The following is a 13998-nucleotide window of genomic DNA, read 5'->3' on the forward strand; positions in this document are numbered from 1 at the left end:
CTTGAGTAATTCCATCTTCTCTGTGTTACAGAAGAGCAAACTGAGGCTTAGAGAGGCAAAGGAATGTGCCCAAGGTCATGCAGGTCACTAAGGGTGGACACTGGATCAGTACTTCGGTCTGTCCACTAGAATTTGAGAACTTTGTTTTTGATAGTTGCTGTATCATTTACCATTCAAGTAATGCCTGGCATTGGGAGGCACTCAATAAATATTTGTTGAATGAGTGAATAAGTGAATGACTATCTGGCTCCAGAAGAAAATCTCTAGCAGGTGGGTAGAATCACATGCCTAATGGATAAAGCCCCTACGCCATGGATTATGGGCTTGAGCCAGGAGGTGTCCACTTTCAGAAATGAATGGTGGCATAGAAATAGTATCCCATGACCCAGAAAAGCTAGGTTCTTATCTTGGCTCTTTAGCTGTGTGACCTTGGGCCCATCATCCTCATGCCTTTCTGAGCTTCAGATGTCATTTCTGCAAGATGAGAGCCCTCAGAGTACCTCTGCATTCTCTTCCAACTCCAACAGCCTGTCAGTCACAAGAATTTTACACTTCAGAAATTGATCTTCTGGATAAACCACTCCAAGGACAAACCCCAAATGGTTTCCAGCTGTCAGAAGAGATTCATTCCCACCCCAAATACGGTACCACCTTCTCTATCTCTCCAGATTCCCTACTGGGATGCTGCATTTAGTGTTTATTTCTTTTACTTTCTTTTCATCTCCACTTTTCAACTTTTAATTTTGAAATAATTTTTTACTTACACAGAAAGTAAGAAAAAATTTCTGATTACCCTTCTTATAGTTTCCCCAAATGTTAACATTTTTCATGCCACAGTGAAATGATCAAAATGAGAAAGTTAACATTGATAAAATACTATTTTCTGACCTACAGTCCTCAAGTTCACCAATAGTCTCACTAATCTACTTTTTTTTCTGCTCCAAGATCCAGCCCAAATTTACGTGTTGCATTTAGTTTGTCTTGTTTTGTTTGTCTTCCTTGATTTGCAACAGATTCTCAGTCTGTCTTTGTCTTTCATGCCCTTGATGCATTTGGAGTATTGCCAAGGTATTTTTTAGAACGTCCCTCAATTCGGGTTGGTCTGGTGGTGACTGAGTTCAGTTCATACACTTTTAGTAAAAATATCACAGAAGTGATTTGATTCCTTATTTTGCCTCTTATCAGGCGCTATGTGGTGTCAATTTGTCATATTACCCATGATGCTTTTTGTTGCTCTCAGTTTTATCATATTCTAGATGTTTTATCTAAAAGTAGAGTAATAATAATAATACCTGCCTCACAAAGTTGTTGTGAAGATTAAGTAGAAAAAAGGCCATATAAAGCACAATTCCTGGGATAGCAGGGCTTATCATTTTCATCTTTTTTTTTAAGTATATCAAATAATTAGGAGTAATTATTTGAGTAAAAATGGGAGTTTCTGACTGAGCTGGAGTTGGGGCATTTGCAAATCCACATTTTGCCTTTGCATTCACTGCTGCAGCTGTGCCCCCTGAAGTCAGGAGAATTCCAGCAGGCCCGGAAGGATCACAACTCTCAATGTTTCTCTGTAAGGGCAGCAAATGTAACTAAAGCGTCATTTGAATGTTTGGCTATTGTAAGCTCAGTGGCAGGGGACATGTCTATTCAACCCTGGATCTGGCCTACAAGATGTCAGATAACCTTTTCAAGGGCATGAGATGTTAATCGTTTTTGAAGTCAAGTTACTAGATATTATGTTTCTGCCTGGGTAAAACATACGATGAATATATAAATCTGGGTTTTACAGGTGACATCTACATAGAGTGTTTATTTAACTAACTGCAGTTAGTTTATTTAACTAACTGATTGACATGTAGGTATTCTGTAATATTTTTCTATTAGTCTGTGAATAGGCAGTCCAATGAATTATTTATTGGGCTAACACATCCTGGTGCTTTTTTTTTTTTTTTTTTTTTTTGAACATTCTCTATTGGAAGTCATGGTTTTGCTTACTCAATTAACCTTCTCCTTCCCATATCTTCTCTCTTGAGGAGTAAACCACCAAAATACAAAGCAGCATTTTGGTGTACAGAGGAAGGGATCAAGCTTGCTCAAGATCTTATTCTCCTCCAGTTGTAATCTCTCCAAAATCACATGTAGAACCTTATTTTCTAATTGATTATAGGGCATGAGATGCACAAACACCAATTCACTATGCTTTTCTAGAAATGAGTAAAGCTGCGGCAGAGAAGTAAAGAGAGAAAACATTCCCCTCGTTCTGCCAGATTCCAGACTCATTTCTCTGAAGATAGCCACCATTTGAAGAGTACTACCAAGGTACTTTGTAGAACGTCCCTCTGTTCGGGCTGGTGCTGGGGATGGCAGTGACAACAAGAACTGTTGAATCAGAAAATATTTTTCTATTGTCCCTTTACCCTCCATGCTCTCTATGGTGCCATTTTTTTTCCTTTTTTGTCTTCCCCATATGCTATTGTGGTCGTTCAAGTCGGGCGTGATCGTGGCTTGAACTAGGGTGGTTGAGGAGGAGGGAACGAACAGCAGAGGTAAGATTCAGAGGTGTATTTGAGCTTATTGTTGACAGGATTTCCTGATAGATTGGTTGAGGGGGTGTGAGTAAAAGAGATAAGTCAATGATAATTCCAGGGCTTTTTTGTTTGTTTTTTTGAGTCGGAGTCTCACTCTGTTGCTGAGGCTGTAGTGCAGTGGCATGATCTTGGCTCATTGCAACCTCAGCCTCCAGGTTCAAGCAATTCTCATGCCTCAGCCTTCCAAGTAGCTGGGATTACAGGCATGCACCACCATGCCCAGCTAATTTTTGTATTTTTAGTAGAGACGGGGTTTCACCATGTCTGGTCTCAAACTCCTGGCTGGTCTCAAACTCCTGGCCTCAAGTGATCCGCCCGCCTTGGCCACCCAAAGTGTGCTGAGATTACAGGTGTGAGCCACCGTGCCCGGCCTAGGTTTTTGTTTTTTTTTTCCTGAGCAACTAGGCAACTAGATGGGTGCTGGTGCTATTTACTGAGGTAGGGAACCCAGAGAGAAGAGCAAATTTGGAAAGAAGGGCTCAAGAGTTTTGTTTGGGGCCTGTTATGTTTGAAATGCCTATTAGAGAACCAAGGAGACGTGTCAAATAAGCAGTTTGGATATATAAGCCTGGAATTTAGGAAAGTGTAGTGGAAAGAACATGAGATTTTGTGTGGTACGTTTGGAATTACAATCTTTTTTTTTTTTTTTTTTTTTTTTTTTGAGACAGAGTCTCACTCTGTTGCCCAGGCCGGAGTCAGTGGTGTGATCTCAGCTCACTGCAACCTCCGCCTCCCGGATTCAAGTGATTCTCCTGCCTCAGGCTGCCCATGTAGCTGGGACTACAGGTGTGTGCCACCACGCCCGGCTAATTTTTTTGCATTTTTAGTAGAGATGGGGTTTTACCATGTTGGCCAGGCTGGTCTCGAACTCCTGACCTCATGATCCGCCTGCCGCGGCCTCCCAAAGTGCTGGGATTACAGGCATGAGCCCCCATGCCCAGCCCAGAATTACAATCTTTTTATAAGACTTTGACTATGCATTTAACCTCTCTGGCTCACAATTAACATATACATCAATTGTAAATTATATTAGTCATATTTCAGTTATCTATTGCTATGTAACAAACCACACCAAAGTATAGTGGCTTAAAACAAAAATGACTTATTACTTTTATCATTTATTTATTTATTTTTAAGACAGGGTCTCACTTCGTCGCCCAGGCTGGAGTGCAGTGGCACAATCTTGGCTCACTGCAACCTCCACCTCCCAGGCTCAAGCCATCCTCCCACCTCAGTCTCCCGAGTAACTGGGACTACAGGTGCATACCACCGCGCCCAGCTAATTTTTGAGGTTTTTTTTAAGAGATGGGGTTCACCATGTTGCCCAGGCTGGTCTCGAACTCCTAGCCTCAAGCAATCTGCCCACTTTGGCCTCCCAAAGTGTTGGGATTACAGGCGTGAGCCACCATACCTGGCCTAATGATTTATTACATTAAAATTATTCTGTGGGTTGGGATTTAGCTGGGTGGTTCTGCTGGCTTTGCTTGGGTCTCTTATTCAACAATAATCAGCTGAGAGCTTGGCTGGGGTTGGAGTGTCCAAGATGGCTTCTCACTCTCCAGAGCCTCTCTCCAGTTGACCTCTCATGATTTAGTAATTTAGCCTGAGCTTTTTACATGGCAACATAGATCTTGAGAAGACAAATCCAATGTTCAAGCACTTATTCAGCCTCTACTTGTACCATGCTTGCTAATGTCCCACAGGACAAGGCAAATCAGATGGCCAGGCCCAAGGTCAATGTGGGAGAGGGTATAATACTGGAAGGTGTTATTAATTGTGGATCACCATTAATTGAGTCTACCACAGCTGACTTGATCAGGTTTTTGTGAAGATGAAGTAAGGTAACACATGTAAATTGACTGCCACATGGTAGATTCGCAATAAATATTAGCTATTATTATTAAGACATAGCTTCAAAATCAATTCCCAGGACCTGTAGATATTAGTCTTATTTTACTAATATATGTATAGGAGAAGAAAATGAACATGCTTTCTTGTTTCTTTATTGTTTTCTCCCACAGAAGTAGAGCTTCAGTTCTTTTTCCTTTGCACTCAATTGTACTGCCTAATAGATGTTCTATGATTATATAAAATTTGGTGAATAAGTAATCTACTGCTCTTGTTTTCGAAAAGTAAAAATTCCCTTTTAATGTTCTCATTAAAATGGCTTTGAAACCAAAGTTTAAAATCTGAACACAGATTTTTTTCCAATAATTTTCCCAAATGTAAAATTTGTATTTGCCGATTTTTAAATTTTTAACCTAAGTCTATTACTTATTTCTAACTGTAATTCTGCTACAATTTCTTTCTTTTTTTTTTTTTTGAGACAGAGTCTCACTCTGTCGCCAGGCTGGAGTGCAGTGGCATGATCTAGGCTCATTGCAACTTCCGCCTCCTGGGTTCAAGCGATTCTCCTGCCTCAGCCTCCTGAGTAGCTGGGATTATAGGTGTCTGCCGTTACGGACAGCTAATTTTTTGTATTTTTAGTAGAGACGGGGTTTCACTGTGCTGGCCAGGCTGCTCTTAAACTCCTGACCTCGTGATTCACCCGCCTCGGCCTCCCAAAGTGCTGGGATTACAGGCGTGAGCCACCGCGCCCGGCCACAATTTCTTTGCTATTTAATTTTCTTCTACGTAAGTCACATCAAGGCTGCTATAAATATTTTGGTAATAAAGGAACAAATCACTCATGCTTTAGCCATAGCTCTTTACCTGCATAAAAACAGCACAAAGTGGTGCATTGTTTAGACAGATGTGAGGACATAGAGATGATGTGCATGTGTGTGTTTATGCCATTCTGGGCACCAGAAACTTGATGATAGTGGTCACATAAAGGAACTACCAAGATATCTTTTGTATCTCTATATAACAATACCCACAGGAGTTCTGAAGCTTGGGACTTTTTGAAGAAGGCAAAATAATTTTTGAGAATGATTATACTTTAACTACCACTAATATGTATGTATATGTGTATATACACTTAACATTTATGTATGTGTGTATATGCACATAACATTTATGTATATGGGTATATGCACATAACATTTATGTATATGGGTATATGCACATAACATTTATGTATATGGGTATATGCACATAACATTTATGTATATGGGTATATGCACATAACATTTATGTGTATGGGTATATGCACATAACATTTATGTGTATGGGTATATGCACATAACATTTATGTATATGGGTATTGCACATAACATTTATGTATATGGGTATATGCACATAACATTTATGTATGTATACATATGTATATGCACATAACATTTATGTATGTATACATATGTATACACGCATAACATTTATGTATGTATACATATGTATACACGCATAACATTTATGTATGTATACATATGTATACACGCATAACATTTATGTATGTATACATATGTATACACGCATAACATTTATGTATGTATACATATGTATACATGCATAACATTTATGTATGTATACATATGTATATACGCATAACATTTATGTATATATACATATGTATACATATATACATATGCATAACATGTATATATACATATGTATGTATATGTGTATATACACATAGCATTTTATGTATACCAACAAAGAATACTATTTAGGAGAGAGTTCTGTTATCATTTTTAAAGGTGAGATTGCTTAGCCATTTGGTATTTTTCTCCTTGCATTGTACAAGTTCTGTAGATTCTGTTTAGATTCTGGCCCCAAATCTTAAGCCTACTTGTTCTGAGAAGTCACTTCTTTGGGGTCCTTAATCCCTATGCTAGAATATTTCTGGTCTGTCCACAAATATGATTGGCAGAATGTTATCTCCTTATTAAGCCTCTGTTTCCCTGCCATTGTGGTTCTACCTGACCTTCTGCATCCTGTATATGTTTCTGCCTATGTGTGGCCTTGGGAAGGATAATTTAGCTTCTTTCCTTTGACAAGAAGAGTAACTTCTTCTTTGGGATCCAAACACAAAATGCTCCATTCACTGGCAGAAGCTGGATTGTCATAACATGTCTTGTGTAACACTTCTAAATACCTTTTCTTATCGCAGCAGTGCAAGGTTGCACCTGTTCAGCCACATTGCATGCAGTGTTGTCTGGGTAACACCAGTAGAAGGACACAAAACAAAACAGGAACGAATCAACTTAGAGTCTCAGTTGACTTTTCCCTTTCTTTCTGAATTTTTGGTGCCATTTTCACAAAACTCATGGTTTACTTTATTCCTATGAATCATATAATTTCCTTTCTTCACTTTACTTGTAGAAATACATTACAATATTATTTTCTTTTTTAAAAAGATATGGAATGCTTCAAGAATTTGCATGTCATCCTTGCACAGGGACCATGCTAATCTTCTCTGTGTCATTCCAATTTTAGTATATGTGGTGCTGAAGCAAGCACTGCAATATTATTTTTAAATTGAAAAATCATTGACTATGAAGACATATGTTTTCCCTTTGTCTCAGAATCACACAGCCCTCATATCAATTTATGCATTTTCCTAAAGTGAAAGGACATTGATCAATTTTTCGCCATATTGTTATACAAAAATACATGGAATCATATCAGTCAGGATAATCTCAATTATGCTTCAGTGACAACCAGCCCTGAATTTCAGTGATGCAATAAGATTGATTTCTTACTCATGCTACCTCCCAGTGTGGGTTGACTGGGGAGCCAAGGTCATCCAGGTCTCTTAGGGCCCCAGGCTGACAGAAGCTCCATCTCAATTCACACTCTCATCATCACACACGCACAAAATAGGGAAATGTGGAAAATTGTGCACTGGCTCCTAAAGTTTTGGGCCAGAAGTGACATGTCACTTTATTCATATTTCATTGGCCAAAGCAAGTCCCATGGTCAAGCATAATTTCAAAAGGAGAGAAGAGTCCAAACCTGTTGTATTTCCAAAGGGAGATGAACTGGAATATGTGTAAACAGCCCCAGTGACCACGGTAGTACCTTAGAAAGAATTAATCTCACCAGAAATACAAGTAATTAAAAATATTTAAATATATAAAGAAAGAAAACAATAGTGCTGCCAAGTAACAGTGCAATGATCACTCTCTTACACTGATTATGAAATATTTCTGAAAAGCAATTTAGAAATATGTATTTATGAAGCACCTCAAAAATCATCCATAAACTTTGGACCTTATTTACACTTTCAGAATTTAGCTTCATAGGAATAAAAATTGTAAATATCTAAATGTCTACTAAAGGAGAATTGGTAAATCTACTACCATAGCACACATAATGTAATATTATATAGCCACTAAATATCATAGGTTTGAATAATTTAAAATGGCAAAATGCTCAGGATGTAACGTTAGGTGAAAACTATTAGGGTATAATAGTGTTTTCAATATTAACTCATTAAAGAACCTTGGTGGTAGTTATCTCTGGCAGGTGAGATTAGGGTTTTTATTTTTCATTTTTATACCTTTCACACATTCTAAAATAAACATATACATTTTTAAAGAAAAATATAACAGAACTTAAAAAATATTCAACACTTCTGTTTTATAGCTTTATTGAAGTATAATTTATATACCTTGACATTCATCCATTTAAAGTGTACAGTTATATGAGTTTTAGCAAATTTATACAGTTATGTAACCATCACCACAATTAAAATTTGGAATACTTTCAACATCCCCCAAAAGTTCTCTCATTCCCTTTTGTAGTTCATTCCTGCTCACACCCCAGCCCTTCAATCTGTTTTCTATTGCTGCATAATTTTGCTTTTGTTAGAGATTTTATATGAATGGAACTGTATGCATATGTTATTTTATATCTGTCTCCTTTCACTTAGCATGATGTTTTTGAGATTAATTCATGTTGTTACATGTATCAGTAATTCATTCTTTTTATTACTGAGTAGTGTTCTATTGTATGGAAACACAATATTTTGTTTATCCATTTAGCAGTTGATGGACATTGGGTTGTTTCCAGACTTTGGCTATTATGAATAATGATGCTATGAGTATTTGCATACAAATCTTTGTGTGGATATATATTTTTATTTCCCTTGGATAGATATCTAGGAATGGATTTGCTGAGTCATATGGGAAGTGTAAGTTTAATTTTTTAAGAAACTGCCAACCTGTTTCCAACATGGCCATACCATTTTACATTCCCACCAGCAATGTAAGAGAGTTCTTGTTTCCCTAGATTCTTGCCAATACTTGGTATTGGTAGTCTTTTTAATTTTAGCCATTTTGATAGGTTAAAAAATATCTAGCACTTGGATCGTTCCCTCACAGGCATTTAGCTGGCAGTACGGTTGTAAGCTCTATTCACATGGTAGCTCAAAGCTGGGATCTTGAGTTTCCATACTTGCAGGCCTCCAGCATCCTAATCAAAAGTAAAGGAAGTCTTCATCAACAACAAAAGGTTCAACTCTTTGTTATTATAGACTTAGGCCAAGTAAGTTTCTTACAGTAACACAACATACACAACTCAACCCACATACAAACTGACCAGACTTTTGTGTTTCTTACAAATGTGTGTGTTGGGGTACTGCAGGGCAAGGGGAATAGGGATAGAAATACGTTGTGAACTTTTCTCTTTTGCATGAAAGCTAATTAAGGAACAGGCATGCCACTGAATGTTTCGTTTCCTTTTTTTTTTTTTTGACAAGACAAAGTGTGGGCTGAATATATAATTTGAATATATATAATTATTTCTTGATAACTATAAGGACAAGAAGCAAGTGCTGCAGGACTTATGGAATCCTTTGGTATGGGATGTGCCTAGAGAAATGGTATACTCATGTGAAAGAAAGGTAAAGGAGAAAAATCCCAAGAGAAACTCTGTAGCATAAGGTTTCTGTTCAGTGTGTGGGGAGTCCGACTGTGTTGTTAAGGACACTGTGCTAGAATAAAAATTGTCTGGGTTCCAATTTAGGTCTTTCATTTATCAGCTGTGTGACCTCAGATGAGTCATTTAATGTCTCTGGCATCCTCATCTGTAAAATGGGTGTAATAATATCTGACCTACCTACTGCGTGACAATCTTGGATCCAAACAGCACTATAGAACCATTTTTATAGAGCACTTTGCCTTATTTGTACACAGTACATTTGTACTTTTCATTTAATCTTTTATCTTATGCAATCACCAAATAACCCAGTGAGGTAGCAAAGCGTAGTTATTATCTCCATGGTACAGATGACTAAACTGTGGCTCAGAGGCTTTGGAATCACAAAAGAAAGACTTCTAGTTCCCTGGCCAACAGAATATTATTTTGTGCTATAGTTCTTATAGGTTATGTTACATCGTGCTATAATTCTTAATATTGTAATTAGAATTGGGCCACACATTTGTTTATGTGTTGTCTACACCTGCTTTTGTGTGACAACACAGAAGGTAGAGCTGAGTGGTAGCAACAGAGACCACATAGCGTGCAATGCCCAAAGTATGTACCAACTGGCTCTTTAAGAAAATGTTAGCTAGCCTCTGATTTAAGTGCTTTTTACTATGTGTATTAACTCACTCAATCCTCCTAACAATCCTACGAGGCTGGTAATATTAGGCATTAAGGGAAACTGAGGCATAGAAAGGTAGAGTAACTAGATCAAAGTAAAACAGTGAGTAAATGGAGGAGCTGAAGTCTGAACCCAGATAGTCTGGATCCAAACCCAATGCCCTTAATCCCTTTCATTACTGGCCTCGGTGATTCCTATTCGGCTACATCTCATTTGGTCGACATTCACTGAGTAACTCTTAGTGGCCAGGCACCATTCTAGGGACTGGGGCTAGTATAGAATACGCTCTTATGAAGCTAACATTCCAGTGGAGAAACTAAAACTATTATCAAGTGACCAAATAAATGAGCAAGATTGTTTCAGAGAATGAAGTCTGTGGGGGAAAATAATAGGTTAGAGTGATCAGAGACAGAGAACTGGGTGGATAAAGGGGGCAGGAGAGACGTTGCTAGAAACCGCTGTGTACGTTGAACATATTCTGACTCTGATCCTCCCAATGGAAGACCCTTATTCTTCTTATTGCTTCTTCTTCTTTGTCTCCCCAGCCCCTGGCACAGAGTGAGCACTCAAAAACCACCTGTGTACATATGACTGACCTTTCCGTCACCTGCCTTCCCATTGGCCTCTTCCTGCCCCTTCATCCACCTTTGTGTTTGAATATTCATTCACATGGCTTGTTCTTCCACACCAAATTATGAGCCTCTAACAGTCATGATCTCTGACTCTAAGTCCCATAGACTTAGTCCAGAGTGCTGCACAGAGAGGGACCTCAAGAATAATTTCTAAATAACATTTTAGAATCAGCTCTTGGCCCGAGTCTTTCAAAAATAGCCATGTACAGGTTGAAATTTTAGTTAAAACTGCATGTGGGCCATAGTTTTATCTCCCTTATCTGAGGTAATAGGGAAGGAACCACAGTTATTTGCAATAACAGATCCTACACCAGTTCTCTGTGCTTCTCTGTGAGTGGCCAATGGTACTTCCACACTGCTGCTCTGTTTATCCAGCCCTGACCCCTGGTGAATCCGGCCTGCCTGTGGGTTTTGGCCTCCAATCAGTATATAAAAGGTCGGGAGGAAGGAATAACCCAAATCCCCATAGGTAATACACAAATAGGGTGATGCAGTAGTGGCTGATGAGGGGAGTTACAGATTGATAATGTAAACTTACATGAAGCACAGCTTTCCAGGATTAGGTAGAAATTCCATCTGTGTGCCAAACTAGCCCTTTACAAGCATAAGCAAACCCAGAGTCTTCGTGAGATGTAAGATGGAAAAATGATCAAATGCCTGACAAGAGCCTAACATGGGCATTTCCAGCTCTGGCTTCTGCCTTGACCTTGTATGACCTTTGCAATTGTCCTAGGCAGGCAGACTTCATGACACCTGTCCCCTGCAGCAACTGTCAAGTCAGCCCCACCTGATTTCACTAAGCTGGAAGCCGGATCTGTCCAACACTGCCAGCTGTTACCCACATTTGCTTTTATGGCTTTCCTTTGCTCCCATCTCTTGTGTGTTCTCCTCTTGCTTATCCTCTTTTCCCCTCTCTTTACTTCTATGAATAGTAATTTTCATGCTTTTTCATTCTAACTTTATTACATCTGCAAAGTCCTTATTTCCAAATAAGATCAGGGTTTAGGTCTAGACATATATTTTGGGGGAGATACACTGAACCTACTGCAATATGCTTTTGTTTTATTTAGGAATGTAAGGTGACATCTAATCAACATCATGCTGACATATGGGCTGTACTTTAAAAACCCACCTTCAGACAAAGAAGGAAATGAATTTGGTGAGATGGTAGGAGCCTGAAAGGTGAACATGCAGTAGTGAAAACTGGTCTTATGATGCCTTCCTGACAATTGCAGACAAATAGAATTGGCTTATTCCATATTTCCTCTTCTGCACATTTTGGAATATAAGATAGAACCATACCTTGCCAGAATTTGGGATGTTTCCTCTAGCAATTTGCCCATTGCAATCTTTTACTTATTGAGCATCTACAATGTGGTGGACCCTATGTAGGTACTTTCATCCCTAAAAAGTGAGGTAGAGTCTCTTATCCCTAATTTGAGGCTCAGAAAGGTTAAGTAATAACCTGCCTATGAAAACACAGTTGGCAAGTGGCGTGGCTGAGAACTAAACTCAATGTTATCAATCTCTTTAACCCACTTTCTTTGGTTCAGACATTAACACTTGTATTCATTACTGTCATGAAGCACCAAGTGTTAGACCTTAGTGATAAAGCAGGGAAACCTGGTGGTCATGGCTCCAAGTTTACACTGCAGAAGTGGAATTCTGAAAGAGGTACAGGAATCAATTACATGAAAAGTCAGGAGAGGAGCATCCCATGACTTCACCTCACAGAGCTGAACTGTCTGAAATGCTGCCATTTTTAGCATGGGTGATATCTATTTTGTCATTTATGAACACCTTAAGGATCAATGGAGATAGGTTATCCATGGAGGGCAAGGACTTTGTCATTTAAGATGACTTAGGATCCACACTTATCCACATCCCAAGGACTCAGGAGTTACTACTCTGTTGCTAGCTTTTTTTAACTTAACTTCCTAAGACTGCAAAGCAGAGATGGGAAACACCTGGGTTAGTTCAAGGGCTGTCCAAGGGACAGGTTGAGTGTACTTAAAGTTCAAAACTGATTATGATTGTGCTTTGAAAATAGCAACTTCGTTCTTCCATAAGGGTTAACATTTATATCCCACAAATATAAGTTGCTAATTGCATTCATTTTAGTATCAAGATACTTCCAAAGGAGAGAAAGAAGTAGCTAAAAATAGCTTGGGCTGGCAAATATGTGGCACATTGTTGAGAATGTTGTGATCTTTCCATGTGTGGTGATCTCAGTAAACCTGGACCTACTTCTGGGTTGGTGTTTCCAATCTGAAAACCTTTTTATTTTTTTTAAATAGAGACAGGGTCTCACTCTGTTGCCCATGCTGGAGGGCACTGAAATGATCATTGAACGCTGCAGCCTCAGCCTCTTGGGCTCAAGCTATCCTCCTTCCTTAGCCTCCAGAGTAGCTGGGACTACAGAAGTACACCACCACACCCAGCTAACTTTTTAATTTTTGTAGACTGGATCATGCTATGTTGCCCAGGCTGGTCTTGAACTCGTAGACTCAAGTAATCCTTCCGCCTCAGTCTCTCAAAGTGCTGAGATTACAGGTGTGAGCCACTGCACCTGGCCTCATCTCAAAAACTTTTGATAGCCTTCCAGGGAGTGGAGAACACAGTCCAAACATCCTTAACCTGGCCTTCAACATCCTATACAGTCTGGACCCTACATTCTTATCCAGCTCAGTCTTCTACTACATCCCCTGGCTCCCACCAAGCCTGTACATAAGTCATCACTGTCAGTCCAGACCCTCCTGGTTGTGGCCAGTGTGGTCCAGCTCCTAACCCTTGCTCAGCCTCTGCCTTCTGCCTGTGTGGGAGATTGTAAAAATGGCTGCAATTATTATCCTCACTGTATCCACAATCCTTTGGAATGTGACTTCATCAAGAAGTGGAGCTTTTTCCTACCCCTTAAACCTGGAGTGGTCTTGTGACTTGCTTTGGCCAGCAGAATGGAGCAGAAGTGATGCAGTGCCAGTTCTGAGCATAAGTGTTCAGTAGTCTTGCTTACTTTTGTTCACTCACTTGGAGCTCTGGTGTCACCACAGGGACAAGCCAGGCTAACCTAGTGGGATGATAAGACCCATGTGGCACAGGCTGGGCGCGGTGGCTCACACCTGTAATCCCAGCACTTTGGGAGGCCAAGGTGGGCGGATCACGAGGTCAGGAGATGGAGACCATCCTGGCTAACACAGTGAAACCCCGTCTCTACTAAAAATACAAAAAAATTAGCTGGGCGGGGTGGTGGGCGCCTGTAGTCCCAGCTACTCAGGAGGCTGAGGCAAGAGAA

The 13998-nt window shown here is 39.5% G+C and overlaps 1 non-coding gene across 1 annotated transcript; it reads right to left on the reverse strand.

The window, feature by feature from the left end:
* Positions 1–6879: 6879 nt before the first annotated feature.
* LOC112208718 (U6 spliceosomal RNA) lies at positions 6880–6986 on the reverse strand. Its single transcript, XR_002943295.1, has one exon. It is a non-coding gene; the product is annotated as a U6 spliceosomal RNA (small nuclear RNA).
* Between the last annotated feature and the right edge of the window lie 7012 nt (positions 6987–13998).

This window comes from Pan troglodytes, chromosome 2, assembly GCF_028858775.2.
Source record: "Pan troglodytes isolate AG18354 chromosome 2, NHGRI_mPanTro3-v2.0_pri, whole genome shotgun sequence".
Taxonomy (NCBI): Eukaryota; Metazoa; Chordata; class Mammalia; order Primates; family Hominidae; genus Pan; species Pan troglodytes.